The sequence below is a fragment of the Mustela nigripes genome, chromosome 11 (genome assembly GCF_022355385.1).
Source record: "Mustela nigripes isolate SB6536 chromosome 11, MUSNIG.SB6536, whole genome shotgun sequence".
In the NCBI taxonomy this organism is placed as follows: domain Eukaryota; kingdom Metazoa; phylum Chordata; class Mammalia; order Carnivora; family Mustelidae; genus Mustela; species Mustela nigripes.
In genome coordinates, this window is record NC_081567.1 from 2,316,301 (window position 1) to 2,343,178 (window position 26,878).

At 46.1% G+C, this 26,878-nt stretch overlaps 1 pseudogene; it reads left to right on the forward strand.

The window, feature by feature from the left end:
- Nucleotides 1-7,713: 7,713 nt before the first annotated feature.
- LOC132027270 (small ribosomal subunit protein uS2-like) lies at nt 7,714-8,555 on the forward strand (annotated as a pseudogene).
- Nucleotides 8,556-26,878: the final 18,323 nt, after the last annotated feature.

A 26,878-nucleotide genomic window follows, 5' to 3' on the forward strand; every position in this document is an offset into this window, starting at 1 on the left:
CTTTTTCATTTAGGGTAAAATAAGGTGCACTCTCCAGTCAAAATAAGTGGCCCATTCGTGTAAAGTTAATGTATGAAGTACAATTTATCTCCAGGTTGTTGAAGGGAAAGCAATCATTTAAGGGGCACTGCCATTCCCTGGGAAGGGAGCCTCCAAGACAGTTTTGATCCATTGATGAGTGCTGTCTAATACGCTCCCCGAGGTACAGTTTCCCTAAATCTATTAGACTTTTACAGTCTTCCAGGATGTGCAGTCTGGAGATGCTTCATCACACTGTATTAACTTGACAACGTAATGTACTGCCATCTTTTATTTTCATAGGAAGTACTAGGTTTGACCTTGAAACTCTTAACCACACTTTATAATCTTCGGCCCATCCTGGCATAGAGGGCCCCCTAAGAAAAACGCCCTGGCAAGATATGAGTCCATAAAACCTTGGATTGGAATGACCGAAATGGGGGAGGTTGGAGAGGAGGGGTCCTGGCAGACCTGCCTGGATCCACAGGGGCAAGTGAAATGGGGATGTGGGGAATCACGAAAACGATTAACAGCTACAGTTTACTGGAGTTCTTACTTTGTGGCAGGCACAGCACCTCACAGGATCAGCCTCCTTACTCCTCGTGAGATTGGGCAGAGGCTCAGGGAGGTTAAGTAACTTATCCACAGTCACCCAGCCAGTAAGTGAGAGCGTGGAATGGAAGTCAGGTCTTTTCGACTCAAAAGCAAGAGTCCTAAGCATGATGCAGTGATGCCTCACCCTAAAATAAAATCTCTGCTTTTGAGAAAAGTTAAGTCATCTCAGGATGTATTTGTCCGTTTTTGCCTTTTGCGTATCACGTCTAACCCTTCCCGTCACTTGTCATAAGCTGATGACTGGGCATTTCCTTCCTGGGTCCTTCCCTAGGAAGACAGAATCCTTCCTGGGGGCCAGGATGACTGGAGATGTTAGGTTCATGAGTTTCCAGAAGAGTCAGTTGAAAGGGGCTGGAACAGTAGCTCCAAGCAAAACCTCCTAGGTGCTGAGCTCATTCAGGGACCATCATGCAGTGTCCCTGGACCAGTTGGTCCACATGCAGATGTCAGGGGATGGCTGGAAGTGCCTGATCTCTGCAGATATCTTGTAGGGTAATTTAGGATGGCTGAACTGAGGTCCCGGAGGCCAAGTTGGAGGTGAACAGTTCACCAGCCAACAGTGGATGCAGACATTGATCGGTTGGGAGGAGCACTGCCCAGATCTGTGGTGGATACTCGCCTCCTCACAAATTTGCTTCTTCCTGCAAGCCATAAAGGCTTTTAATTATTGAAGAATGATCCCTGCGTCTGGCCAATTCATCAGCCTCTGGCAAGAGTAAAGAGTCAACCGGCTATGAATCCTATATGATTACTAATAAGAACGACATAAAATGACACCAGTGCTGAGGAATGTTCTTGGTTGGGCTCCAGCTGAGGCAGTCCTGGGTTGGATAACCCCAGGTTAAGATAGCTACTGCTTCCTTGGTGGTTCTAAGTGGATGCAGGAGGCAAATTCTCCTAAAAGGAAGGTACTCAGGGGGTTGCAGCAGGATTGGGAAGTAGGTTTCTAGTAGGAAGTAGGAAGATGGTTTCTAGTAGGTCCCCAAGTGACCCCCTCTCCATCCCAGGATCATGACCACTCCCTTCACGGAACCAGGCGACCACCAGAGCCTCCTCTACGTAATTCTTCACTCTGGGGCCCAGGCCAGCATTCTGCAGAGATCCCCAGGGGGAACTTGGAGCCAGCATGCCTGGGCTCAAGTTACAGGTTACAGCAGTTCAAAGATCCATCGGCAGATGAATGGGCGGGCTAAATGGGGGACAGCCATACAATTTGAAAGTATTCATCCATAAAAAAGAACAAAATGCTGATAGATGATGCAACGGGGTTGGACCTCAGAATGATGCAGAGTGAGGCAGATGCCCGAGGTCCCATGTGGTAGGATTCCATTTACAGGAAGTACGCAGAATCGGTAAAGCTCCTGAGACAGAAAGCAGGTGGGTGGTTATCAAAGGCAGCAGGTGGGAGAGATGAGGAGAAACTGCTTACCAAGGGCTGAGTCTCTTTCCCAGGTGATGAAGATGCTTTGGACCTAGGTAAAGATGGAACTGTCCCAACCTAGTGAACATACTAAATGCCGTTGAATTATTTACTTTAATATGGTTACTTTATGTTCCGTGAATTTCACTCCAATAAAAAAAATAATAAATGCAAAAACAAATCAGATCACCTTGCAACCCAGGAGAGGCCAGTGAGATCCCCTTGGTTCACATCCATGGCTGGGCTGAGTTTTAGGAGAGCCACTGCATTTCCATGAGAAGTTCAGGGAGTCAGCTTGCCTTGCTTGGATTACTAGTTCTCCCTCTCTTGAACACAGAGGCGCCATCTAGAACCCCAGAGCCATCCTGCAGTGATGGGGCTTCCAGCGGGAGGGAAAGACCTCAGGACCATGGAGAGGCTGGCCCTGTCTCCCCATGGCAGCCGCGAGTCCACCCTTGTAACAGCCCACCTCTTGTCTTTTTGTCATTGAGAAGAATCAATTCTTATTTGCTCAAATCATTCTAAGAAACAACAGAAGCCATCATCTGTGCCGAGATCACTGTGGGGCCTTCAAGAGACTGGAAATGAGGCGGAAGATGGATCTATGAGCAAATAATCCAGCATGGCATGGTGACCACCATGTGTGAGCAAGGTCATAGATGCCTGGGAGCCCAGGAAAGGCACCTGCACCAGTCCTCCAGGTAACATGGTTGTTCAGGCAGGGGAGGGGCTGGGGGGTCCTATCTGGGCACAGCCAGTCTCAAGAGAAAAGACCTGGTAAGGCCCATGTAGCACGCTAATCCCCGGCTCAGTTTTGCTACAGTGCAACATGAATCTGACAAAGGAAAAAAATCCAGACATATCTGCAATCTTCCAAACACCCTCCATGCTGGTCTTGCCATGCTATCCAGGGCAGGGAAGGGACAGGACCGGGACAGAAGCCTGGAGAAGCCCCTTTGCTCCCCTTGAGGAAGGACAGGGGGTGGGTTGCGTGAGAAAGGAACAAGGGAGAGGCATTAAGGAATTAATGAAGGAGAGAAGAAAATGAGATAAGCAGCTCCCATAAGAACCAGAGCATTGAGGGGAGATGTATGGAAAGTGGGTTTTTAGGACATCCCTCTGTGTGCGAAGGCCTTCCGTGAGAAATTGTCAGTAAAGGCTCTCATTAACGTTCAGTGCTTTTTGGGGTTGAGTTTTCTGTTGGTCGCAATGCCAGCTGTGGGAGTTTCAGTCTCCTCTAAGGCAGGAAAAAGAACACTGGGTTTCCTTTGGGCGATAGTGAGGAAGAAGGTACACCTGGGAATGGAAGAGACGTGTAGATGACAGGACCGAGGGTCTCTGCGTGGAGAATCCCTGGGCTCTGGAACTTTACCCTGAAGGCAGGGGGAGCTTTTGGGTGGGCAAATTACGTAGCTTCCGTAAAGCTCAATTACATCTATGAAGTGGAAATCATGGTGATACCCGTCCTGTACATCTCTATTGTGGATATCACACAAAACCACACACGGGAATAGACTAACAGATTTCCCGGCACAGAGTAGCCTCCTCATTCACCATCCCCGAATCTGGATCTTCCTTTATGCTCCCAGACTGATCTGCCCCATGTCCCATTCATCAAGGACCAACGGTCTCTCTAGAGCTGTTCTGAATCTTGCACCAGAGCACTGCAGCGAGGTGAGCTTTGTGATAATTTCATGGTTCATAGCGATCTTCACTCCTTGAGGCAGAGGAGGGGGCGAGGTGCGTGTTTCTGTGGGCAGAAGAGAAATCCACACTCTGTCTGCTTCGTTACGAAGCTCTGATCCTTGAGCTGGCCTTAATCTTCACTACAGCCCTATGACATAGCTCCTTGTACCTGCTCTTTATGGATGAAGAAACAGCCCAGAAAGGCAAAGTGCTCTGTCCGAGGCCACACAGCTAGGAAGCAGGAAGTCCAAGACTTGAACCCAGACCATTTGCCATTAGTCTGAGTTCCTTTTTTTTTTTTTTTTAAGATTTTATTTATTTATCTGACAGAGAGAGATCACAAGTAGATAGAGAGGCAGAGAGAGAGAGAGAGGGGGAAGCAAGCTCCCTGCTGAGCAGAGAGCCCAATACGGGACTCCATCCCAGGAAGGCAGCAGCTTAACCCACTGAACCACCCAGCCGCCCCCTAGTCTGAGCTCTTGGATCCAAAGACATGCGCCTCTCTCAGGAAAGCCAAGAAATCCTGGTGGAGGAGTGCAAATCCAAATGTTGGTTAAACATAGTCATAAACCTACCTTAAAGGGCCAGATGACTAGAGTCTCTGTAGTTAGCATTAAAAAAAAAAAAAAGTGGGGGGAGAATTTGTAAGTTTCTCACCCTCATAACCCATTCTGTTCCAATAAATTAACCGTGCTAAGGTTGGCAGAGAGACGGGGAGCTGCCCCAAATCAGAAGGCTCCATGCACACACTCTTTCTCTTGCAGAATCATTCCTAGAGGGGATTCCTGCAGCCAAATGACACCAAGTGTGACCACTGTGAAGTACAAACAGGATTAAGAGGAAAACATCTGTGTTTTGTGAGACTGCACTAACTCAAGGCAAACAAGCTGTACATATGCCCAAATGCTCAGTGACTTTTGCTGCGGAGAGGGCTGGTGACCGTCTGGGCTGGGCATTGATTAGAAGAGATGCCAACAATATGCAGGCATCCCCGCACCTGAGTTCTTTGGGTGGCCTGGGGCACAAAGCCACATATGTGATCCCATCATGTCAGAGTGATTTGGAGCACCTCCTTTTGTGGTGTTGTTATTGTTCAAGTCAGTGCGTCATTGTACATGTCCCTCCTGGGAATGAAGTCTTCGCAGTTTCAGAATAACTCCACATATGTGCTACTATTTTATTAATGCTTCTCAGATGCCATGCGGGGCTCTGAACTTCAAACATAGCTAGCCAGGATTTGATCCTCAAAAGAGATGAGGAGTCTCCATCAAGATACCCACATGCCTAGAGCTATTTGTTGGATCAAAAAAAAAAAAAAAAAAAGTCTCATTGGTGGGGGTGGGGGTGGGAGAAAACTTAATTACCAGTGAATGAAGCAACTCTCAGAACATATGGTTTCAGGTTGTGCCAAGATTTGGGGCCAATTTATTACTTTATTATTGTTGTTGTTGTTAATCTTAACTTGAAAGATGTTTAAAGCCATTCAGTAAGTCCCTTTCTCGAGGACATGGAAGCTGGAGAGTCCCTGAAAGGCAGAACTGAACGGCAGATCAGAGATCAGAGCAAAAGCATTTTTGTCATACATCAGCATTAAAGGGTAAAGGATGTTCCATAATGGCTTTTCCCCCCCCTTCCTTAACAAAGAAACAGCACTTTCCTTTGTTTGGGAAACCCACTTTGATGCCTGTGAGAATAATTTGCTTTTTTGCTTCCGATTTTGTTCTTCTCCTTTGGCAACTGTGCTCGGCCCACATCTGAACCAATATTTGGAAGGGATGTTGCTCTCTGTTTATACTTCCATGTTTCAGGGAAGACGTCATGGCTGAAGGAGATGCAGTTTGAGAAAAGGTCTGTTCTCTGTTCTCTGCAAGCCAAGGAAAACATGTTTTTAAAATCTTGCTAACACGTTTGCCTTGGCATCTTTAAAACTCATTTTTCCCCACTCTTTTGTGACTCTCCAGCTTGGCTGTTGGTGAGCTGTGTGATCTGATGGGTGACCAGAGGCAGAGATAAGCATGGTGGCCCCATCACCAACTGGCAGAGGACATCGGTCACAAGATCATTGCCCTCCTCCAAAGGAGGGAGGCGGCTTGAGTGGGACAAGGTACCATCTGTGTCTGTGGACATTGCCTGGAGATGGACCACATGTGAGAGCAGACATTAAACTGCAAATTATTATAATTGACCAGAAAGTAGAGAAACACAGCAGCGCGTCCCCCACCACCCCTGCCAACCCACCCTAGGCCTGGTGAGCTGAGTTTTAGGGCTGACGAATGGACTCAGGGATTTATGAATGACCCTCTTCCTTGGTTGACACACAGGTGACCCCTGTGTCCTCTAAATGATGCAGGCCAGACATTGTTTCCACGTCCTAATAGTTCCTTCCCTTTTATAAATGGCCAAATCAAAGCACATTAGTGCTCCCAGGGGGCCAACTCTTTCAAAGCCTCCTGTACAATGGGCCTTGAGGCCCCTGCCTCCTTCCTAAATGGGCCTCACTGCAAATCCCAGTGCACTTCCTCACACTTAGGCATCCGGGGGCTCTGCCACACGTCCTTGCTAAGGCCACCGCAGAACAGCTGAATATCTTATTAGTCACCGTTCCTGTCCGTACAGTCTGAACCTGGATGTCATCTTTCCTGTTGTGACACCCGTTTCCCTTAAAGGAGCCGTCAGTGATGATGCGTTCTAGGTTGTTCAAAAACAAGGTCTCAGGCAGTGTCCCTGTTAAGCCGGAGAATGTTATCCTTTCTGGGAACAGGTCTTTGAAAGTTTGTGCAGATTTGGTAAAAGGGAAACAATCCAAGGAAGGCCTTGCTTTCATGAAAGCCCCTTCTCTGTCCCCAACTCCCTTGTAGCTAACCCCAGGGAAAATATTTCAGAAAGAAAATGTGGGCCTTGGGGCACCTGGGTGGCTCGGTGGGTTAAAACCTCTGCCTTCGGCTCAGGTCATGATCCCAGGGTCCTGGGATCGAGCCCCACATCGGGCTCTCTGCTCAGCGGGGAGCCTGCTTCCCCTTCTCTCTCTGCCTCCTTCCCTGCCTACTTGTGATCTCTCTCTCTCTGTGTCAAATAAATAAATAAAAATCTTAAAACAAAATGTGGGCCTACATGACTCCAAAGGTTGCTTTTTCAAATGACACTAGTTTCTAAGAGTACTATTCTTGGTCTTTGGTTTTAGAACTTGGATGAATTCATTTATTCCTGCAGCAGATGTTCATTTAATTCCTACCGTGTCAGGCACTAGGCAAGTCACTGGATTTAGCCCCAAGCAGTGAGACACCCACGTTGCCCTTGGAGAACAAAAACCTAGTGAAGGGTTCATTCATTCATTTATTCATTCAGTACTGTTTATTAGGTGCCTGTTTTGTGCCTGGCATTGTTCTAGACACTGAGATACACAGCAGTGGACAAAACAAAGGAAAACCATCCTGGTAGGAGATGGACATTTTTCAATTATCACATAATGTATGTAATTATAAAATGCAATGAGCACGGCAAAGAAGTCTTCTTAAAAACACCGTCCCTGGGATTCTATACCCAGCTAAACTATCATTCAGCAGTCAAGGCAAAACAGGTATTTTTCAGATGTACAACAAATAGAAGACTTTACTACCAGTAGATACTCAATGTCAGTGGGAAGTGGACAAGGAAGAAAAGCCTGAGAAACAAGAAACAGCACAAAAACTCATTAAATGCACTGGCAAATGCAATGAACTAGTAGTGCTTATGTTAAAACGCCACTTTTTGTTTTAAGAGTAAAAAAATATAATCTGTGAAAATGAACAATATAGAAAATGAAGTTAAAGGAGGAATAATATTACAAAGTGACAAAAACAGGCTTTTTAATCAAACAACTAAAATAGACAAGCCTCTAGCAAGATTTTAAAACAGGGTCTTTCCACATTACCCAGAGAGAGGTCCATATAGTGTTGTTCTGTGTTCCTGTCATAACTTAAAAGGAAACTTTCACAATGCTCCTTGCAGCAGAAACCTACCTAGGTGGCCCCAACCTTGACTTCCAAAAGGAACAGTCCATCTACAAAAGGAAAAGTGATAGCATCTCTGTCACGAATCTGATGAGAAGCTGAGAGAAGCTTCTGCTGGCAGCTTGCACCATTGTTGCCATTGAAAACCCAGCTGATGTCAGGGTCATGTGGTCTAGGAACACTGGCCAGCAAGCTGTGCTGAAATTTGCTGCTCCTCCTGGAGCCACTCCCGTTGCTGGCCACTTCACTCCTGGAACATTCACTAACCAGATCCAGGCAGCTTTCTACGATTCCAGCCTTCTGGTGGTTATAGATCCTGGGGCTGACCACCGGCCTCTCACAGCGATGTGTTATGTTAACCTGGCCACTGTTGCTCTGTGTAACACTGACTCTCCCCTGTGCTGGGGGGACATCACCATCCCTTACAACAAGAAGAGAGCTCACTCTGCAGGTCTGATGTGGTGGGTGTTGACCCCGGGGAAGTTCTGAGCATGCGTGGCACCATTTCCTGGGAACACCCATAGGAGGTCGTGCCTGATCTCTACTTCTAGAAAGATCCTAAAGAGATTGAAAAGGGAGAGCTGGCTCCTGCTAAAAACGCTGTGATCAAGAAGGAATTTCAGGGTGAGTGGACTGCCCCAGGTCCTGCATTCACTGCCACTGAACCTGAAGTTGCAGACTTGTCTAAGGGTGGGCAGGTGTGCTCTGTGTCTATTCAGCAGCTCCCCACTGAAGACTGGAGCCCTCAGCCTGCTGCTGGAGATGGGTCGGCAACTCCCACTGCTCAGGCTGCTGAGTGGGTAGGAGCAACCACTGAGTGGTCCTAAGCTGTTCTTCCACAAAGGCAAACACGATGCAAAGAAAGCTGATGGAAAAGAAACAGTTTCTTAAGAAGGGGGACAGAAAAAAAAAATAACAATGATAGGAATAGAAACAAACATACAGTTGAGGTCTGTTTTAATGAGGGAAATAAAATAATAAAATAAAATAAAATTTGGGCACTTGGGTGGCTCAGTCAGATAAGCATCTGACTCTTGATCTCAGCTCAGGTCTTGATCTCAGGGTCATGAGTCCAAACCTCAAATACCAAAAGTATTTAGACCTATTGGGAACACATCAAACATGTGAAAACTTTGTGGAGAAAAGTACAAAGCATGACCAGAGGTGGGTTTTGTTTTGTTGTAATACATGGATAAATCATATACAAGCTTAGGGATGTTCAGTGTAATAAAGATACTGGTTCTCTGTCAATTTATAAACTGAATTTCATCCCAACAGGGTTTCTCAAGGAACTTTCCAAGTGGTGGTTTCAGATGGGGGTGGAGCTCCAGCTGTCAAACCCATGTTGGAAGCAAAAGGAAGAGGAAAGATGTGAAACAGAAGGGTATGCCCCAGTCTGATGCTCTTTACTCCCACTCAGGAACCCCTGCAGCCAAAATATAGACATGGCCCCATCTGGGAATAAAACAGTTGAGGAAATGTATCCTTTCATGTTTTGTTCTGCATAAAGTGGGGTCTTAATGAGGAGGGAGGAAGCACACTTGTGAAGCAACCAACAGACTTTGCCACTCAACATAAATGTCTATCTTTAGGAAAATGGATAAATAAGTTGCAATTATGTTGACAATGGAGCACTACATAATATTAAAATGAAGCAAGTGGAGGTACACCGATCCAGATGGCTGAGCTTCAACACAAAAATCTCTTGCCTGAAAAAGAAAGTTGCAAAGTGACTCAAACTATATGATACCATTTATATAAAGTTTAAAAGCCCGCAAAACAACACTGTGTATCTTTTATGGCTCCACGAGATAGTTATGTTGGAAAGATATAGAAACACCAATGGGAATGAAAAACACTAAATGCAGGGTGGTGGTTACCTCTGGAGAGGAAGGGTAGGCAATGGGGCTGGAGACAGATACAACAAGAATTTTAGTTCCACCTATGATGGGTGTTTTTTTTTTTAAGATTTATTTAATTTATTTATTTGACAGACAGAGATCACAAGTCGGCGAGAGGCAGGCAGAGAGAGAGGAGGAAGCAGGCTCCCTGCAGAGCACAGAGCCCGATGCGGGGCTCGATCCTAGGACCCTGGGATCATGACCTGAGCTGAAGGCAGTGGCTTAATCCACTGAGCCACCCAGGCGCCCCCCACCTGATGTTTTATTTCTTCAAAACTGAGGGAAAAAATATTTGAAGGAAAATACTGTTAAGGTTAAATCATCAGTACACAGAATGTAAGTTATCATTCCCTGTACAGTTCTGTATGTTTGACATTTTTCATAGTTTATGAGCTAGAAGGAGAGAGGGCAAGAAAGAAAGTTATGTAAAGATATAACTAATGAGGTGTAACTTACATACAGTGAATTCACACATCTCAAGTGTACAACTTGATAAATCTTTACAAAGCAAATAAATCCAGAGCATGATCTAGAAGCCAGTGCTGAAGAAAGTTCTCTTAAGTCCCCTCTCAATAATCGCCCCATAAATTGTGTTTGTTTTTGACTTTTGGATGAAGGAATCATGCAACATCCCACAGTGTATTTTCTTTAATGGCTGGCTTCATTGTCTCAGCATGACATCTGGGAGGTTCATCCGGAGGGGCTGTCTTCTAAATGGCCTTGGTGCTGATCCAGGTGAAAGGTAGGAGCTCCACGCTCCACGTGAGGAAGAACATCTCCTCTTGAGCCCTGCAAAGCAGTGTCGAGAGAGATCTAAATTTTGGATCCTGACCTATGGCTGTTGAGGGAGCCGGTGTCCTGCCGACAGCTGTAGGTGGATTTGCCAGTGTTCCCAAACTCCCTCCTGACCCTCAGTTTCCCATTTCTCTTGTCTGATGTCTGCTTTAAATACAGTAACAACCAAGTGTCAGGGACTGTGGAGGAGCTTGGGACCGACTGCGCATCTCAGCCCTCAGGCAGCTCACCAGGGGTGCAAAATAATTAAATCTGTAAAGGGAGAATATAGGTATTATTTTTAGCCATATGTCCAAGGTTTGCCTCTCTTCAGTGCCCCTGTTCCAGTCCCTCACTTGCAGCCAGCGTTTTAAAACGTTAACTCCTCCACATTGTATGTGTGAAAAACGTTAACTTACAGAGGAAGACGCCAAGGTATGCTGTGCTGGAGATGCGTGCTGGTGGGTCCTGCAGCTGCACTGGGGGGTGCTCTGCAGTTTCTTGACACACACTCTGTTTCCTGGGCGTTGAGAGTGTTGGCAAGCTGAGCCCCCTCTACCTGCTCCCTGGCGTGTGGGAGGCTGCAAGGTGGACCGCTGTTCAGGGAGCAGCCTGCCCCCCCCCCCCCGCCCAATGCTCCCCCTGACTGCTCACGGTTCCCTGGAATCCATCACCGAAAGTCACGGACCAATGGAAGTCTCAAGCCCAAACTACAAAAAAAAAAAAAAAAACCCAAAAACAAACAAACAAACAAAACAACAACAACAACAACAAAAAACCCACCCCAAACCATAACAAACAAACAAACAAAAACAGTAAAAACAAAGGGTGGTGTGAAACACGCACACACATTAAGCATAACCACAGCCAAATTTGAATTTTAAACGAGTCGTTCTCACTTCCCTATTACCACTTTGTTTTGTCTACAGCAGGGAAGCTGATCAGAATTTTGTAATCTCTGGAAAGATGGATTACCAAAGGTGGCAGTCTGAATTTGACCGCCGGACCCACTGCCCACGCGCAAAGACCCCATTCCCCACCGACCTAAAGAACCTACATCATAACGGTTTTGTTTTTGGGCAAACAAGAGGACGGCACTAATTATCCAGGTAAAACAGGACACGTGGAACTCAGAAAACGCTCCTGGAGATGAGGCCATTAATAGTCACGCCTGAGAGTGGGAAACGCCGAACCGTGAGGTTGACCCGAAGGAAAAGGACAGTTTGGTTGCCTTAGTGAAGTTGATTCACTAGCCGTGTGAGGGTGACACCGAGGATCTTTCCACGAAGAAGCAAAAACGAGGTAGAGTTCAATCCCTGTTCAGTTTCACCCGAACTGGACGGTGTCTCTGTGCTTGCAATTCCCCCTTCGACTTGAGAAGGAAGAAAGAATCACAACTCTGGAGAAAGGGAGGAAGGAAGAGCGGTAAGGTGGTGATGAGATGCCAAATGAATTATAGAGAGTCTGTCCAGAAAGGCAGGGAGGCGGTGCTCTTGAGAATTCAGCCAAGGAGAACAGTGGAAACCAATAAATTATTTTGGCTGCTGAGAATAAAAACCTGTTGGTGGAAAAGACGTGGAACCAGTCACTGGGAAGGAAAGGAAGGGAGTGTCAAGTGAGATTTCGATTTGGTGCCAGCTCCTCTGAAGTTGTAAGAGGCAGCTAGTACAGTGGCTGCTGTCCTCTTCCTCCATTGGCAGCTCCCTGGGGCCGTGCCGTGCAACGCAGCATCTCCCTTTTGCCAATTGGAGCAAGAGGAGAAATGTTCCTCGTTAAAACCTGAGCCACTGGGGCACTTGGGTGGCTCAGTGGGTTAAAGCCTCTGCTTTCGGCTCAGGTCATGATCTCAGGGTCTTGGGATCAAGCCCCGCATTGGGCTCTCTGCTCAGCGAGGAGCCTGTTTCCTCCTCCTCTCTCTCTGCCTGCTTCTCTGCCTATTTGTGATCTCTGTCTGTCAAATGAATGAATAAAATCTTTAAAAAAAAAAAAAAAAAAGAGCCACTCATACATTTATCAAATCTCGCATCTTCCTATGTGTGCCCACACCAGGGATCAGCAAACGACAAAATGCCATTCATACCTTAAGAAAAAGAAAACCCAAACCAAAAGGCACCTCTGAGGGACGCAAGCACTCTGGCAGAGTCCTCTCCGAGCCCAAGTCCACGGACGTGCAGTCTTGTCGAAATCACTGCTAATTAATACCTTTTCACTTCCTGCTGAAAGAAAAACAATTTACAATTAAGTCAGGCAGCCCACGCAAAATCACTCTAACACCTTCTATGTATGTTTTGAAACGTGCTCTCACATTTCATGATCCGTTTACTTTACAAGATGGGTAAACGGCACACAATTATGGCGATAATGTGGCTGAGGTGTTTGGTTTTTATCTCTTCGCAGTAAATTGTGGTTGTTCAAGCCTTCACGGTAATATTTGCATCCCTCTCTCAATTTCTTCCTATCACTTGACAATAAATATGAGTTTTTTTTTAATTGTATCACCTATTCAAATAGCACCATAATTTAAGAATTTCTTGGTAGGCACGATTCAACTAAATTAATTACACTAACAAAGATATTCTGGGGTCTCTGCATCTGAAAATATAGTATTAAGTATCTTAGCTCTGTTGTGTGTCGTTTTTCTCTGCATAGGCAAAAAGTGCTGTCTGGATAATTGAGCAGGCAATTTTGCTTTTGAATGATACTATCAAAGGACACAAGGATTTAATTTCAGATTTTTTTTTTTTATTAGAAGACTACATTCCACATGTAATTCTCAGCACTGGATCGGGGCTGACTGACTTCAGAAATTCATGAGCAGCTAGAAGGAATGTCCCAAATCAAAGTCAGGGCTGTGGGGAGAGATGGACCATGGAGGGCTTCTGGCATCTTAGACCTGGCCTCTTTATTGCTCATTCCCTCTGAAATGTCCTTAGTCTACCTTTGCCAGAGGCATTCTCAGACATGAGTAAAGGGAGCCTGATAGGCTGTTTGTAGAGGTCCAAAAGGATTAAGCTTTGAAGGTGACAGTCCTGTTAGGATAATCTCCTTCAAAACTCACTCAACAGTTGAGGGTCATATCCTTATTATACCTTTTGCCTGTTGGCTCTCTCCTGGGCGCAGTCTCAAATCGTTCTTGAAAATGGTGTCTTAAGAAACTAGGCAATCTCACCTTTGTAGAGTGCAGTAGGAAACCATGGTAATGTCACAGTGAGCCTTCCACTCCAGTGACATGGGTGGCCTCCCATTAATTAGGTTAGGGAAATGCAGAATTAAATTGCCATATGGGAGAGTAAAATGACATACCCACCCTTTTTGTTTCATGCCTCCTGAATTTTCAATGCAGTGAACATGGTCACAGCCAAAACCATCCTTCAAGACTCTCTGACATTTTAAGATGTATGGGGTTGACTTTATTCTAAAGTGCTTCTCCCCAGTCCCCACACCAACACACCAAGTCTACTGAAAAATGCAAGCCTAAATGGTCATCTATATGACAATAATGACAACTAAACTCTGCCAATACCACTCTGCGTTTTACAAAGTGGCTTTGCAAATATCAGCCCATTTGTTTGTGAACTCAAGATTCCTTGCACTTGACAGTGGTGGTGGTGGGTGGGTAGAACCATGTGGGGTTTGATTTTTTTTTTTAATTGTAATAGGAATCAAAGCAAAGGGAGATGTAATCATTCTGCTCTGTAGCTCTCCCTCTGCCCATCTCTCTCCCTCTCCATGAACTCCAGATCTGTGCTGAGCTCTGTGGACCCTCATTACATTTTACTTGGGTGCTATTCTTCAAGGGCCGTCCATGGCCGTTCATAAGGCCCCCCTAGAATGGCAGGAGGTGACCATTTCCTGCTTCTCTGGGGATCACCCATTCTGAAATGTGACTCTTCCATTCTTCTCTAATCTTTAGAACTGATGGGGGAGCAGGTTTATGCTGCAAAGCCAGCACAGCTGTTTTGTGACTCATGGGAATATCATATTTAGCATGTTTTCCCCAGTGAAATGTATTTATTTAGATGACACATAATACTGTTTAAAAGCCAATGCTCCTTTGCTCTTACACTCAGCCTTATGGAAGAAAACAGAGGAGTGAAAAAGGCAGAATGTGCTCATTTGAGAGAGCCAGCTGGTCGGAGAGTTCTCTTGGGCCATTCATGCAATGAGCTCACACTAGAAATCTAAACAAGAGGGAAATTGACACTGGGCATTGAACTACAGGGCACAAGAAATAGGAAGTAGCTTTGTAGCCAGCTCAGCCTAAGTATCTGTGGTTCACAAATCTTGCCACAGGGGCTGGAAGATCACTGATTGCACACAAGCATTCTGGAGAGAAAAACACAGCCATCTACCACTTGAGTTGATAGGGCATCTCGGGAAGTGATGGCAGCATTATGGCTTTTGTCCTCTCTGTAGGTCAGCCTCTGGAAGGTAACAAGACCATTAGCACTTGAACAAGCCAGATGGCCCACTCAGCAGATAACAGGCTCCCTGTGCACCACTCCCCCCAACTAGCCTTGACCCAGTCCCCTAGTTCAGCTGTTTCCAGATTTGGCAACACTGTGACTTACTCAGCTAGAGCTCAGAACCTCCCCCAAATATAAGGAATGGAAGGCGGAATGTAGAAATGACATTAATGTGTAAGTGACAGACAGCCTTCCTTTTCCCTTTTTTATTGTTCTTGATGTCTGGAGCACAGTGACTTTGCTGAAGCAGTATGCTGAGGGCACTCTCCAAGGGCTCCCATTTTATTAAGTATATCACCTTGAACTTGCTCACATTTGATTTCATTTCCTTCCTTCCTGCCCACCTGTATGGTCTTAAGATCTTCTTGTTTCTCTGTCACCAATTTCCCATCCCTTGTCCTTTTATCTGTTAACCCTGAACTTTCTCTGTGCCCACCCCCCACCTCCTTCAGCTCTTGTAAAAGAATATTAAATTAAACTGGCTGGCACTGATCTTTCACGAGTATTGCTCTTTGCACCTCCCTTTGGAGGAATGTCTGTGTCCCCTTACTACTACCATTTGCTCCTTGATCTCTATCATTCCCCACCGGTGTCAAAACAGTCCTCATCTCAATTGGTCAGTGGCTCAATTATTTCAAAAGGTCTTTAGTGAGTAAAATTCTTTGAAGTCTTGAAAGTTTGAGCACATGTTTTTCAAACCTTTTGTAGGAGTGAACCCCTTAGTTACCCACTGTTGTCACCGCTAGACACACAGAAGGGTGTGAATGTGTAGATCAAGACCAGAGAAGGTACCCAATCAAAAAACACCTGGTTATGAATAACAATAAGGAACCCAGGGAACACTGCAACACAGAAAACATCTCTTTCCTGCCCTGGCTTGTCTGTCAGTCCTTTTAGAATCAGACTCAGATAAAGGCTAAATGGGAGCCCACCTTCCACAGGCCACCCTCCAGCCTCCCCTTCCAACTCAGTCCCCAGTGCAGGTCCCAGGGTCCAGCTTCTGGCTTCCTGCACAGTCAAAGCCAAGGAAACTACTGTTCTTTGTTCTGTGTTGGAGGACAGGGGAGAGTATCACAGTGTTCTGTGGATACAGCGATAAGATGGTGATAACAGTGATGAAGATGGTGGTGATGATGGTGATGATGGTGATGGTGGTGATGGTGATAACAGTAGCCATGAATAGCACCAAGGCACCATCCTAGTAGTTGGCATGTATTAACTCATTCAATCCTCAGGACATCCTGATGAGTATAATGAGTATTATTATCATAATCAAACTCATTTTATAAAGAAAGAAACTGGGGCCCAGAGCCATTGAATAACTTGCTTAAGGCAACATAGTGAGTAAAGTCAGAGGTAAGATTTAGACCCAGACCGTCTGCCTGCAAAGCTCATGCCCTCAGCCACTGCACCGAAGGTCCAGATGCTTTAGAGTTTTTGAGGCAGTAAATCTAGAAGCAAATGAACTTGCATTACTATTATGTAGAACTATCATTAATTACATTTGGCAACCCCTTAAGCAGTGAGGAGGGGATAGGACATGAGGGGGTCAGAGAACTCCGCCATACCACCCCTTTTCTCAAAAGGAATCTTACAGAGAAAATAAATACAAGCAAAGCTGTTTCGGGAAAACAGGGGAGGAGGCCTGGAGTCTTAATTCCTGACCTCTTTGAAGACCCTCCAAAGTGGCCCTAGGGTGCTGTGGAACTCAGTTGGAAAGTTCTTTGGTTCCAGGAATGATGCATGATACCAGTCACCATTTATTACCTACCTGCTTGCTACCTGGCAGGTGCTTTCCTTATCAGTTTTAATCCCCAACATTGCCTTAAAAGTGAGGAGTGATTATCCTCATTTTACAGGCTCAGGCTAGTTTTCAAGCAGCCCAAGTTTCCTTAGTTTAGTTGGGGGCAGAATCCTGGGGTTGGAGCCAGGACAGCATGGCTGGGAAAACCTCCTCTCTCCCAGACAGATGGGCTGCTTGCTCTGGGTTATGCAGGGAATGAGAGCCATCCGTATCCCTTGGTGCCCATGCTGACTCACCCTCTTGGGCCTTGGAGGACTCCAGGGTAGCCGTCTGGTGTGATGGCTCTGGGCGGTACCTGCGTGGTTGCTTCTGCTCCCTTTTCCTCCTTGCCCCGTCCACGGTTTCCTCTTCTTTCTCTTCTTACTTTCAGCTGGGTCCAGATGGAGGCTGAGAGCTGACTCATCTGTGCTGTAATTCCCCAGGCCCCGGTGGGGCGCTCTTACGGACAGGGTCACATCTGTGAGCCTGCATCCTCTTCAGCACGGCAGCCATTTGCACTGACAGGTCCCACACTCCTGCCAACCGACCATCCCGATTTCATCCTTGAGCTCCCGCAGCTCTGTCAGGTGGATGCCATCTGTTTGCAGCGATTTATCTGCCCTCGCTTCTTTCCAGCCTGGCTTAGAACATCTCCGTATTGACCATGGTTTGATCTAGTACCTGTCTACAGTAGAAGCCATTTGAGCCGCCTCTGTAGACCGAGGCTAGAAGTCCATTCAATCTGTTAACTGATTTCTTTTCATCCTTTCCCCCGTAGAGAACATCTATGAGTCCTACCATCCTTTTTCAAACGTGGAGTGAGCCACTGGGTTGGTGGCTTGCGCTCTCCTGGCAGGATGCTGACCTTGTCTGTGATCAGGGAGTTGTGTTGCTTAGTGACTGAAGTATCAGCTTCAGAGCCAGACTGACCTGTGAGAACGCCCTCTTTCCACCACTGCCCATCTGGGGAGCTGGCTGGACCACTACCACTTTCTCTCCCTTTAGGCGACAGCTCCCCCCATGCTTCATTCTGGTGCTTGTGCCAAGGTCACCGATCGCAGGACACTATTCCCTTGGCCACAGTGATTGGTCCAGTGATGGGTCAGCCAGAATCCTTTCTTGAAATTTTTCTAAGAGAGCCTGGGAAGAGCTATTTCTATTCAGACACACAATCCAGATCTTGAAAGAAGAGGATCTAAGGCCCTTCCTCACTTCTCCAGTGGAAAAAAATCTACTCGATGCAGGTGAGAGAGATGGCAATAAGCACTGAGAACGAGAGTCAAGGGGTGGGGAGGAATCAGGAAATATGGCAGACATAGGAGGTTGGCACCCCTAGAAACCAGTTTCTGTGGTCTCCAGAGCTAGAGTGGCACCATGCCTTTCCAGTTATGGGACAAGGAGTCCTTTATCCCTTGAGCTAATGTATTGTAGTCCTGTTAATTATAACCAACGTGTCCAGATTAATCTAGCTCCCCAAATGAGTTTCCTACGAATCTCTGGAAGTCTTCCTCTTTAATATCATCAAAAGGCCTATTTTCAGGGGATTGCTTTGAAAGTCTTTTGCAAACTACATAACAAAATCTGGGGGACCAAATTGTGTCTGGCTCTGTTCAGAGAATTCTCTGTTGCTGTTCGGACAAGCTCCTCCTCCTCTCCTTCTCCTTCTTTTCGCCCTCCCTCTCCCCTCCCTCTCCCCTTCCCCACCCCTCCCCTCTCTCCCCCTCCCCTCCTCCTCCACTTCGTCCTTCTCTTTCTTCCTTTCAGTGATCCAAACTTCTTATAGAGCGTTTTTGTACCTCATCAAATACCGTCGCCATTTTTTGAGATAAGAATCTATTCATTCCGTCAACACACCTACTATGTGCCCATCTCTGTTCTTGGCACTGGGAATACACTGGTGAAAAAGACAAAGCCCCCACCTTCACGAACTTATATTCCAGTGGGAGAGACAAACAAACAAGTGAGTAAATACACAATATAATTTCAGGTGGAAGTAAGTTCTAAGAAGAACAAGTAGATCAACTCAAAGAGTGGCAGGGGGGTCGGGTGCCACTTTAGACAAGGTGTTGCTACGTCATCATAGACGGCCTTTCTGCAGAGCTGGCATTAAGCCAGCAACCTTAAATCAACTCATGGAATAAGCCAATGGGAATAGCATTCCAGGGCAAGTCCAAAGACCCTGAAGCAGGAATAAAACTGGCATAATGTAAGAGAGCAAGGCCAACTGGATAGCATGAAAGTGAGGGGCAGGTCTGGGCATCTGTTAGCCCAGACAGTATCTTTGTGTTAATTAGAAAAAGGTATGCCTTCTAGGTAGACTAATTACCATCAGCCATCATTGTTCAGGCCACAACCTGGACAACTGTACCTGGTAGTCCTGAAGAAAGTCTTAGGAGATAAGGTCAGAGAGAAACTGGAACCAGCTCATGTAGGAAGAACATTGATTGGATTTTACTCCAGTGAGAAATATTACATAAGCCACATATGTAATTTAACATTTTCCAACAGGTACATTTTAAAAAGTAAGAGAAACAGGTGGAATTATTTTAATAATATGTTATTTAACCAATATATTCAGAATATTAACATGTGAACATGCAATCAATATAAAAATTAATGAGATGTTTGTCATTAGTTTTATCATACTATTTTTTTTCCCGAAGTCTGGTGTATATCTTACATTATTAGCACAACTAAGGTGCCGAGTTTTTATCTGAAATACTTGATCAGTATTTAGATTTCATAAGTTTACAGCGGAAGAAGTAGATTTACATATCCAGGTTGTCCAAACATACTTAGAGGTTTTCTAATAATTGAATTTGGCATCAGCCTTTAAATTAAATTTTTAAATTTAAATTAAATCAAATTAGAATGGATTTCCTCAGTTTAGGAACCACATTGCATGCTCAACAGCCACTTGGGCTCACAGCTCCTGAATTAGACAGGCAGGGCTAAGTGTTGTGGGAGTGACTGTAGGGCTGAGAGCACAGATTAGTCCACAGACCTTTAAGAAGGAGAGTTCTGGAAGCTGTGTGGAGAATAGACTGGTAAAGGGAGGCCATTCTAACAGTCCAGGCAGGAAATGATAGTGATGTGTAGGGACACTAGGCTGGCAAGACAGGGCTGACCGGGAGCTGTTCCAAGCTGTAGATTCCCAGACTTTGTGGGGAGAAAACAAGAATGACTCCAGAGCCCAGGGAGACTTTCGGGGACACTAATGGTGTTAAACTTCAAGACTCCAATGTGGGCTTCTCTCCAAGGCTTGGATTTTTGTGATGTGTGTGATATTTGTCAATTTTTTCAAATGTGTTAATTTGTGGTGAGTTTTTACTCATTCTAAATAAATATTCACTTTCATTCTTTCTCCTTTTAAAATATTTTATTTATTTATTGACAGAAAGAGAAAGCACAGAAGCAGGGGGAGTGGGAGAGGGAGAAGCAGGCTCCCAGCTGAGCAAGGAGCCAGATGTTGGACTCAATTCCAGGACCCTGGGATCAGGACCATAAACCACCCAGCAAGGGTAAAATGACGCCTCTATCTCCATGTTTCTCTGTAATGCTGCACTGTTCATCCACTAAGCTTTGTTAAGACAGTGTTCTGGTTTTCACAAACTTACTGATTCTTTTTCATGCTCTCTTCATGTTTTGCTAGAGCACACTTTTGACCATATTGTCCTTCTAGAGGGAGCAGGTAAGCAGATGAGCTAATTCTTGGGTATGTGCTTCTCCCCACAACCCCAGCAGACAATGAATTTGTGGTCTTTCCATGATAGGTAAAATGTCGATTTGCAGCCAGATGCCTTGGCTCAGTCATGATTTTGCCCCACTCACTGTGTGACTCTGGGCACATCGCTAACCCTCTCTGAGTCTCATCAGTTCAACATGGACCATCACACCTACTACAGGGTAGTTACAAGGATTAAATGAGACACTCCATGGAAAAATATCAGCCATTTGCCTCATGGACAGTAAGTGCTCAGTCATTAATTGCTATTATTTTGTCTATTTTTTGGGTGCCTTTCCTCCATGACTTCCTGCTCCAATCATTGTCCGTTAGTCAAGGCCAGGGTCCTAAAGCGCCTGCAGCAGGAAAGAGTCAGGCAGCCCATCACCCTCTATGAGGACTTGGCCATTGCAGAACCTTAACCAAGCAGTCGAAGTTCATGTCCCCAGCAATGGGTCCACTTGATGCTGTGTGTCCCGACACAAGGCACTGACAAGGCCTTATCAGCCTCATTCTTGTCCAAAGGCTGGATATGAATGTGAGCAGGAGGAAACACTCAGCAGATGCACAAACTGAGGCATTGGAAAGGACAATTGGCCTGGACTCTTGCAAAACATTCAATATCATGAAAATCAAGCCAGCAAAACAAGGCGGGGCATGCTCCGAGCGGAGCGACTGAGGGACAGAGCAGACACACAGCACAGGCTTGCCCTGATGTGTCCCAGGGCAGGTAAGAGAAAACAAAACAAAGCGGCTGCAAAATCCATTCAGGGAACAGGTGGGGAAGTGTATCCACACCTGAGGTCATATGAATTCTCCGTGGGAGGTCGGCATCAGAATCCTTGTCAGCGCAACACGGACATGGATACCTCCTGTACGCACCACGCCGAATGGTGAGGATTCAGTGAGAGGTTCTATGTAAACAAAAAAATAAGAGACTGTCCTTATTTTGAGGAGAAGCCTGAGGAATGATTCCAAGGTGACGGGGAAGTTCAGAGAAGAGAAAGAGAAGGAGGACGGGGAGGGAAAGAGACAGGGAATAGCACACCGTTCATCCTGGTAAATCTAGCGGAAATGTACGGGCATGTTCATGGTACCATTCTTTCAACTTTTCCATAGGTTTCAAATTAAAAAAAAAAAAAAAATGACACTGACCTTCAAAGCCACTTGACCTTTATGTTATGTTCCATAAGACGTTGGGCCCACCTGTGCCTGGCAATGAAAGGTTTCCATCAAGTGTGGATTAAATTTGGCTCATTTCAAGTGCTGGGTGATGTTTCTCTCCAAACGTTGTCGTCTCCAGGCAGGGCATGCGGGGTGGGTGGTGAGTACTGCAAAGCGGTCCTGTCACGTGGGATGGAGTTGCCACACGCCGGGATTCCTTGGCATGTCCTTCCTCAGAGAAGTGTCCATGCACCGCTGCTGCATTCCTCTCTCTCTCTGGCCGGCTTTGCTTCTTCCATCTGACCTCCCCTTCCTTCTGGCATAGATTTTGGCCAAAAAGCCCGTCTCATCAATTGTCCACCTGCCACCAGTTCTCCCAGATGCCAGCTACGTTAAGATCTGCACTCACTGCCAAGGATCCAGAAGAGCCATCTTCTTATTTAGGCTCCTGGCATTGGGATATATAATCTGGCTTTGTCTGTCTCAGCCTACCTAATCTCTCATTCGATGGGTCAGGTTCTGCCTACTCCATTTATTTTATTTTATTTTTTAAAAGATTTATTTGTTTGAGAGAATGTGCATGCACGTAGCACCCAGGGTCAGGAAGGACAGGGAGAGAGAAAGAGTCCCACGCAGACTGCACTCAGCACAGAGCCTGACGTGGTGCTTGATCCCGGGACCCTGAGATCCCAAGATCCTGAGACCATGACCTGAGCTGAAATCAAGAGTTGGATGCTTTTTTTTTTTTTTTTTAAAGATTTTATTTATTTATTTGACAGACAGAGATCACAAGTGTGCAGAGAGGCAGGCAGAGAGAGAGGAGGAAGCAGGCTCCCCGCTGAGCAGAGAGCCTGATGCGGGGCTCGATCCCAGCACCCTGGGATCATGACCTGAGCCGAAGGCAGAGGCTTAACCCACTGAGCCACCCAGGCACCCCAAGAGTTGGATGCTTAATCAACTGAGCCACTCAGCTTCCCCTATTGCATTTATTTATTTATTTATTTATTTATTTATTTATTTATTTAAAAGAAGGCTACAAGGCTTTCCTCTTGACCTCCAGCATGGAAGCCTCATCAATATCATTTGCTGGCTTCCTCGAATTTTACATTTGGAAAATCTAATGAAACAAATGGTGGACCTTGGTAAACTCCTATAAAGGAACCAGTCGTAGTTGAGCTGTGATAGCAGAAGAGTCCTTCATATTAGAATTCATTGTGTGTCTTCTAGGCTAGGCTGTAAGTTCCTTGAGGACAGGGACTGTGTCCTATCCTCTGGGCCTCCAGCTGTGTCTGTGTTTAGTGGGAACTCAACACATGTGTCAGGTAAAAGAAACATACCTACCGCTTTGATCACTCAGAAGCAACAAGCCGGTCACCCTCGGACAGCAGAAGGTTAACAACCTGTGAAGGCCTCCCTGATCTTTTATGTCTTCAATGTCATTGTTATGCAATAAAAGTGTTTGCAGGGGATTCCCTGGACTTAAGGGAAAGGAGGGAGGATTCAGTACAACCTATATTTATTGACCAGTAGTCAAGGCCTCTTGCTTTCATCCAACAAACTCTATTGGGAGCTGCATTCCCGAAGCAGCCCTGGGCACCAAGGATAAAAGACCGAAGGACCACTGGTTGTCCTTAAGGAACCCCCAGTATCTTAGGGGAAGAAGACAAAATACACAAGTCCCGGTCAGATGAAGCAGAGAAAAGTAATTGTCTCGGAAAGAAAGAGGAAAACATTCCTCCAGAGTCCCACTTTGAAATGTTCAGGAAAGCTATCCGGATAAGAAATTTGCAAAGTGGGGTGCCTGGATGGCTCAGTTGTTAAGCGGTCTGCCTTTGGCTCAGGTCATGATCCCAGCGTCCTGGGATCAAACCCTGCATCGGGCTCCCTGCACAGCAGGAAGCCTGCTTCTCCCTCTCCCACTCCCCCTGCTGTGTTCCCTCTCTCACTGTGTCTCTATCAAATAAATAAATAGAATCTTTAAGGGAAAAAAAAAGAGATTTGCAAAGTAACAGGAACAACAATATTTGTAGAGCTTGCTCGAATCACTGAACATTTTAGTTGTAGGTTCTCATCTACATGAAACATGCTCCTTTTTTCCTAGAAGAGGAAACTCAGACTCCAGGAGGGAAAGTGGCCTGGCTTGGATCCTGCAGTGGGCCGGCTGGGGGTGGGGGGGCCAAGCCAGGACCTTCAGGCCCTGCTTTTCCTCTGAGGAATGGGTGTGAAACACTGGCTGCTCAGAGGGCTCATCAGTTCGCCCGCATGCAGACTCTACAGGCCTGGGGTCACTCTGTTTCTAAAGCTCCTTTGGTGATACTAAAGAGGACCACTGTGTATCCATCATACCTTTTATTCTGTGTTTCTGATGCTTGCTGGCCCTGGAGGAGCTGGCCTCCCAAGGTTAACCAATCCCTAGAGAAGTGCCCCTTACACGTGCAAACCAATCAGCCCAGAGCCCACTCCCTAATACTCTCCTCCATGGCCTCAGGTGGGGGGACAGCCAAGGATACCCGTTATGCCCCCCAAGCACAATGAAATTATCCAAACTAACCATACTAAGCCCGATGCCCCTGCCTTGACATTCCTTCTTGAGAAAACAATAGCGAAGGCCTTTGGGCACATTTCTCCTTCTAGCCGCTGCCTTCTGGCAGACCCTGGGGCTCACCATCGGGACCTGTGTGGCAGGGAGGATGCTCTCCTTGTGGAACTGTGAGTAGCAAACTATCTTTTCAATGCCAATCATCTCTTGATTATTGGCCTTACCTAAATTATAATAAAACCTATATTTAAAAACAGTGACTTTGGGGTGCCTAGGTGGCTCAGTGGGTTAAAGTCTCTGCCTTCAGCTCAGGTCATGATCCCAGGGTCCTGGGATTGAGCCCCACATCAGGCTCTCTGCTCAGCAGGAAGCTTGCTTCCCTTCCTCCCTCTCTGCCTACTTGTGATGTCTGCCTGTCAAATAAATAAATAAAATCTTAAAAAAAAAATAAAATAAAAGCAATGACCTTAGAGATGAAACCAATGAAGACTTTGCAGATCCCCAGGAATTTGGGATCATCCCCATTGAGAGGTCTGTTTTTTCTCTTCCCCTTAAACAGAGTGACTTCCCTATTATCTGGTTTACATAATGGGACTTTTTTTTTTTTAAGATTTTATTTATTTTTTTGACAGAGAGAGATCACAAGGAGGCAGAGAGGCAGGCAGAGAAAGCAAGGGGGAAGCAGACTCCCTGCTGAGCAAGGAGTCGGATGTGGGGCTTGATCTCAGGACCTTGAGATCATGACCTGAGCTGAAGGCAGAGGCTTAACCCACTGAGCCACCCAGGCGCCCTGGGACTTTTTTTTTTTTTTTTAATAAGATTTTATTTATTTATTTGACAGAGAGAGAGCAAGCAGGTAGAGTGGCAGGCAGAGAGAGAGAGGGAGAAGCAGGCTTCTCTCTAAGCAGCAATGCCCACATGGGGTTCGATCCCAGGATCCCGGGATCATGACCTGAGCCAAAGGCAGACACTCAATAAATTGAGCCACCCAGCGCCCCCATAATGGACCTTTTAAACATAATTCAGATGACAGCACTCTCTGGTTTAGAACATGGCTATGACTGCCCAAACCTGAAGTTCCTATCATGGCTTTGAATGCCCTCCTCCCACTCCCGGCTGACCTCACCTCTACCACATGGGCCTCTTAGCTACTCAGGAACCCTGCGGGGTTTCTCGAGCTGCCTGCAACACTTTTCCCGAGACAATCTCATACTCAACCCCTCTTCCCTTCCTTTCTCCCTCCTCCTCTCCGGTCTTTGCCGAAATGTCACCTTCTCCATGGGGATATACTGCCTTCTCTGTTCTGTCTTCTCTTTTTCCCATTGCACTTATTATCCTTGAATATGTGGTGTAATTATTTATTGTGCTTATTGTCTTGTCTCTGCTCTCCTCCCCTCCCCAAGTAAGGAACTTACTCCCCAAGTAAGGAACTTTGGTTCCCTGATGTATTCTAAGAACCCAGAAAAGCGCACAGCACAGAGAAGGCATTAAATTATTATTTGTTGAATGAATAAATCTCCTCTCCAGAATCGTTAAACAAAATTTCCTAAAAAAGAGGTTGGGGACTGCTCAGTCGCTCAGCGGGTTAAGCGCCTGCCTTGAGCTCAGGTCATGATCCTAGGATCTGGAATTGAGTCCCGCATTGGGCTCCCTGCTCTGCAGGGAACCTGCTTCTCCCTCTGCCTGCTGCTCCCCCTGCTTGTGCTCTCTCTCTCTCTCTCTGGCAAATAAATGAATTTTAAAATTAAAATATTAATTTTAATTAATTAATTTAATTAATTAATTTAATATTAATATTTTTTAAAAAAGAGTTTGCGGGGTGTTTGGCTGACCCCAGTCAGGAGAGCATGTAGCTCCTGATCTCAGGATCATGAGTTCAAGCCCATATTGAGGGTAGAGCCTACTTTAAAAAGAAAAAAAAAAAAAAGAGGAGTTTGCAAATGGCTTGCCTAAATCTCTTTGACCATTTTCATGTCAAGGGTGGGAGGGGCCTTCAAGATGTCCGCTGTAAAATTGTCAGGGAGGGGTCTTCCAGCGAGACCGTGAGAATGGTCAAGTGAATGTCACTTCTGCTCTGGGCGAAATGGTGAATTACGGTAAGTAGTGTGATCATCCAGCACCAAAGGAAAGGAAAGATTCTGGGAGAAAAGCATCATTTATTTTGATACAGAAACAGAGCTTGATGACATCTCTTTTAGGGAGTCAACACATACAAAAGGAAACACATGGAAATAACATTTCAGGTTTTCAAAGAGCCCTGGATGAGACTCTGCACCGAAATCTATTTTTAAACCTTCAGCTGGCACAGTGTGGAGTGGGCAGGGGAGGGTGCCTTAATGGATGAGACTATGACTTGGGGGCAGAGGGAGACAGAGCAGAGATGAACAGACAGCTGTGGCCTGAACAGTGTCAACCATAGGGACCCTGGCAAGGAGCCCCGGAAATGGCCCTTTGTGGTGTTTTTGCAAACAATGTGACAGAAAATGTGCCCGGTGAAGCCAGGGACTCAGCACGTGACCTTGGACCTTCCTGGGTGTTGAGACGCCAGGCCAAAGGAGACAAACGGAAGGAGGTCTTCAGGGCTGAGTGCGAGAGCAGATCAGTGGTGAGCAAGCCTCGCTGGGGCTGGCTCTGGTCATGCACCCAGGGAAAAAGAACTTGGAGCTGTCAGCCGCCACCCAAGGAGAGGGCTGAAGAGGCACCGTGCACTATTTCTGGAACATGTCAGCCAAGATGAGGACGGAGTACTGGATCCTCTGGGTCATGAAAGATAGTTTATCATCCGGCCACATTAGGAAA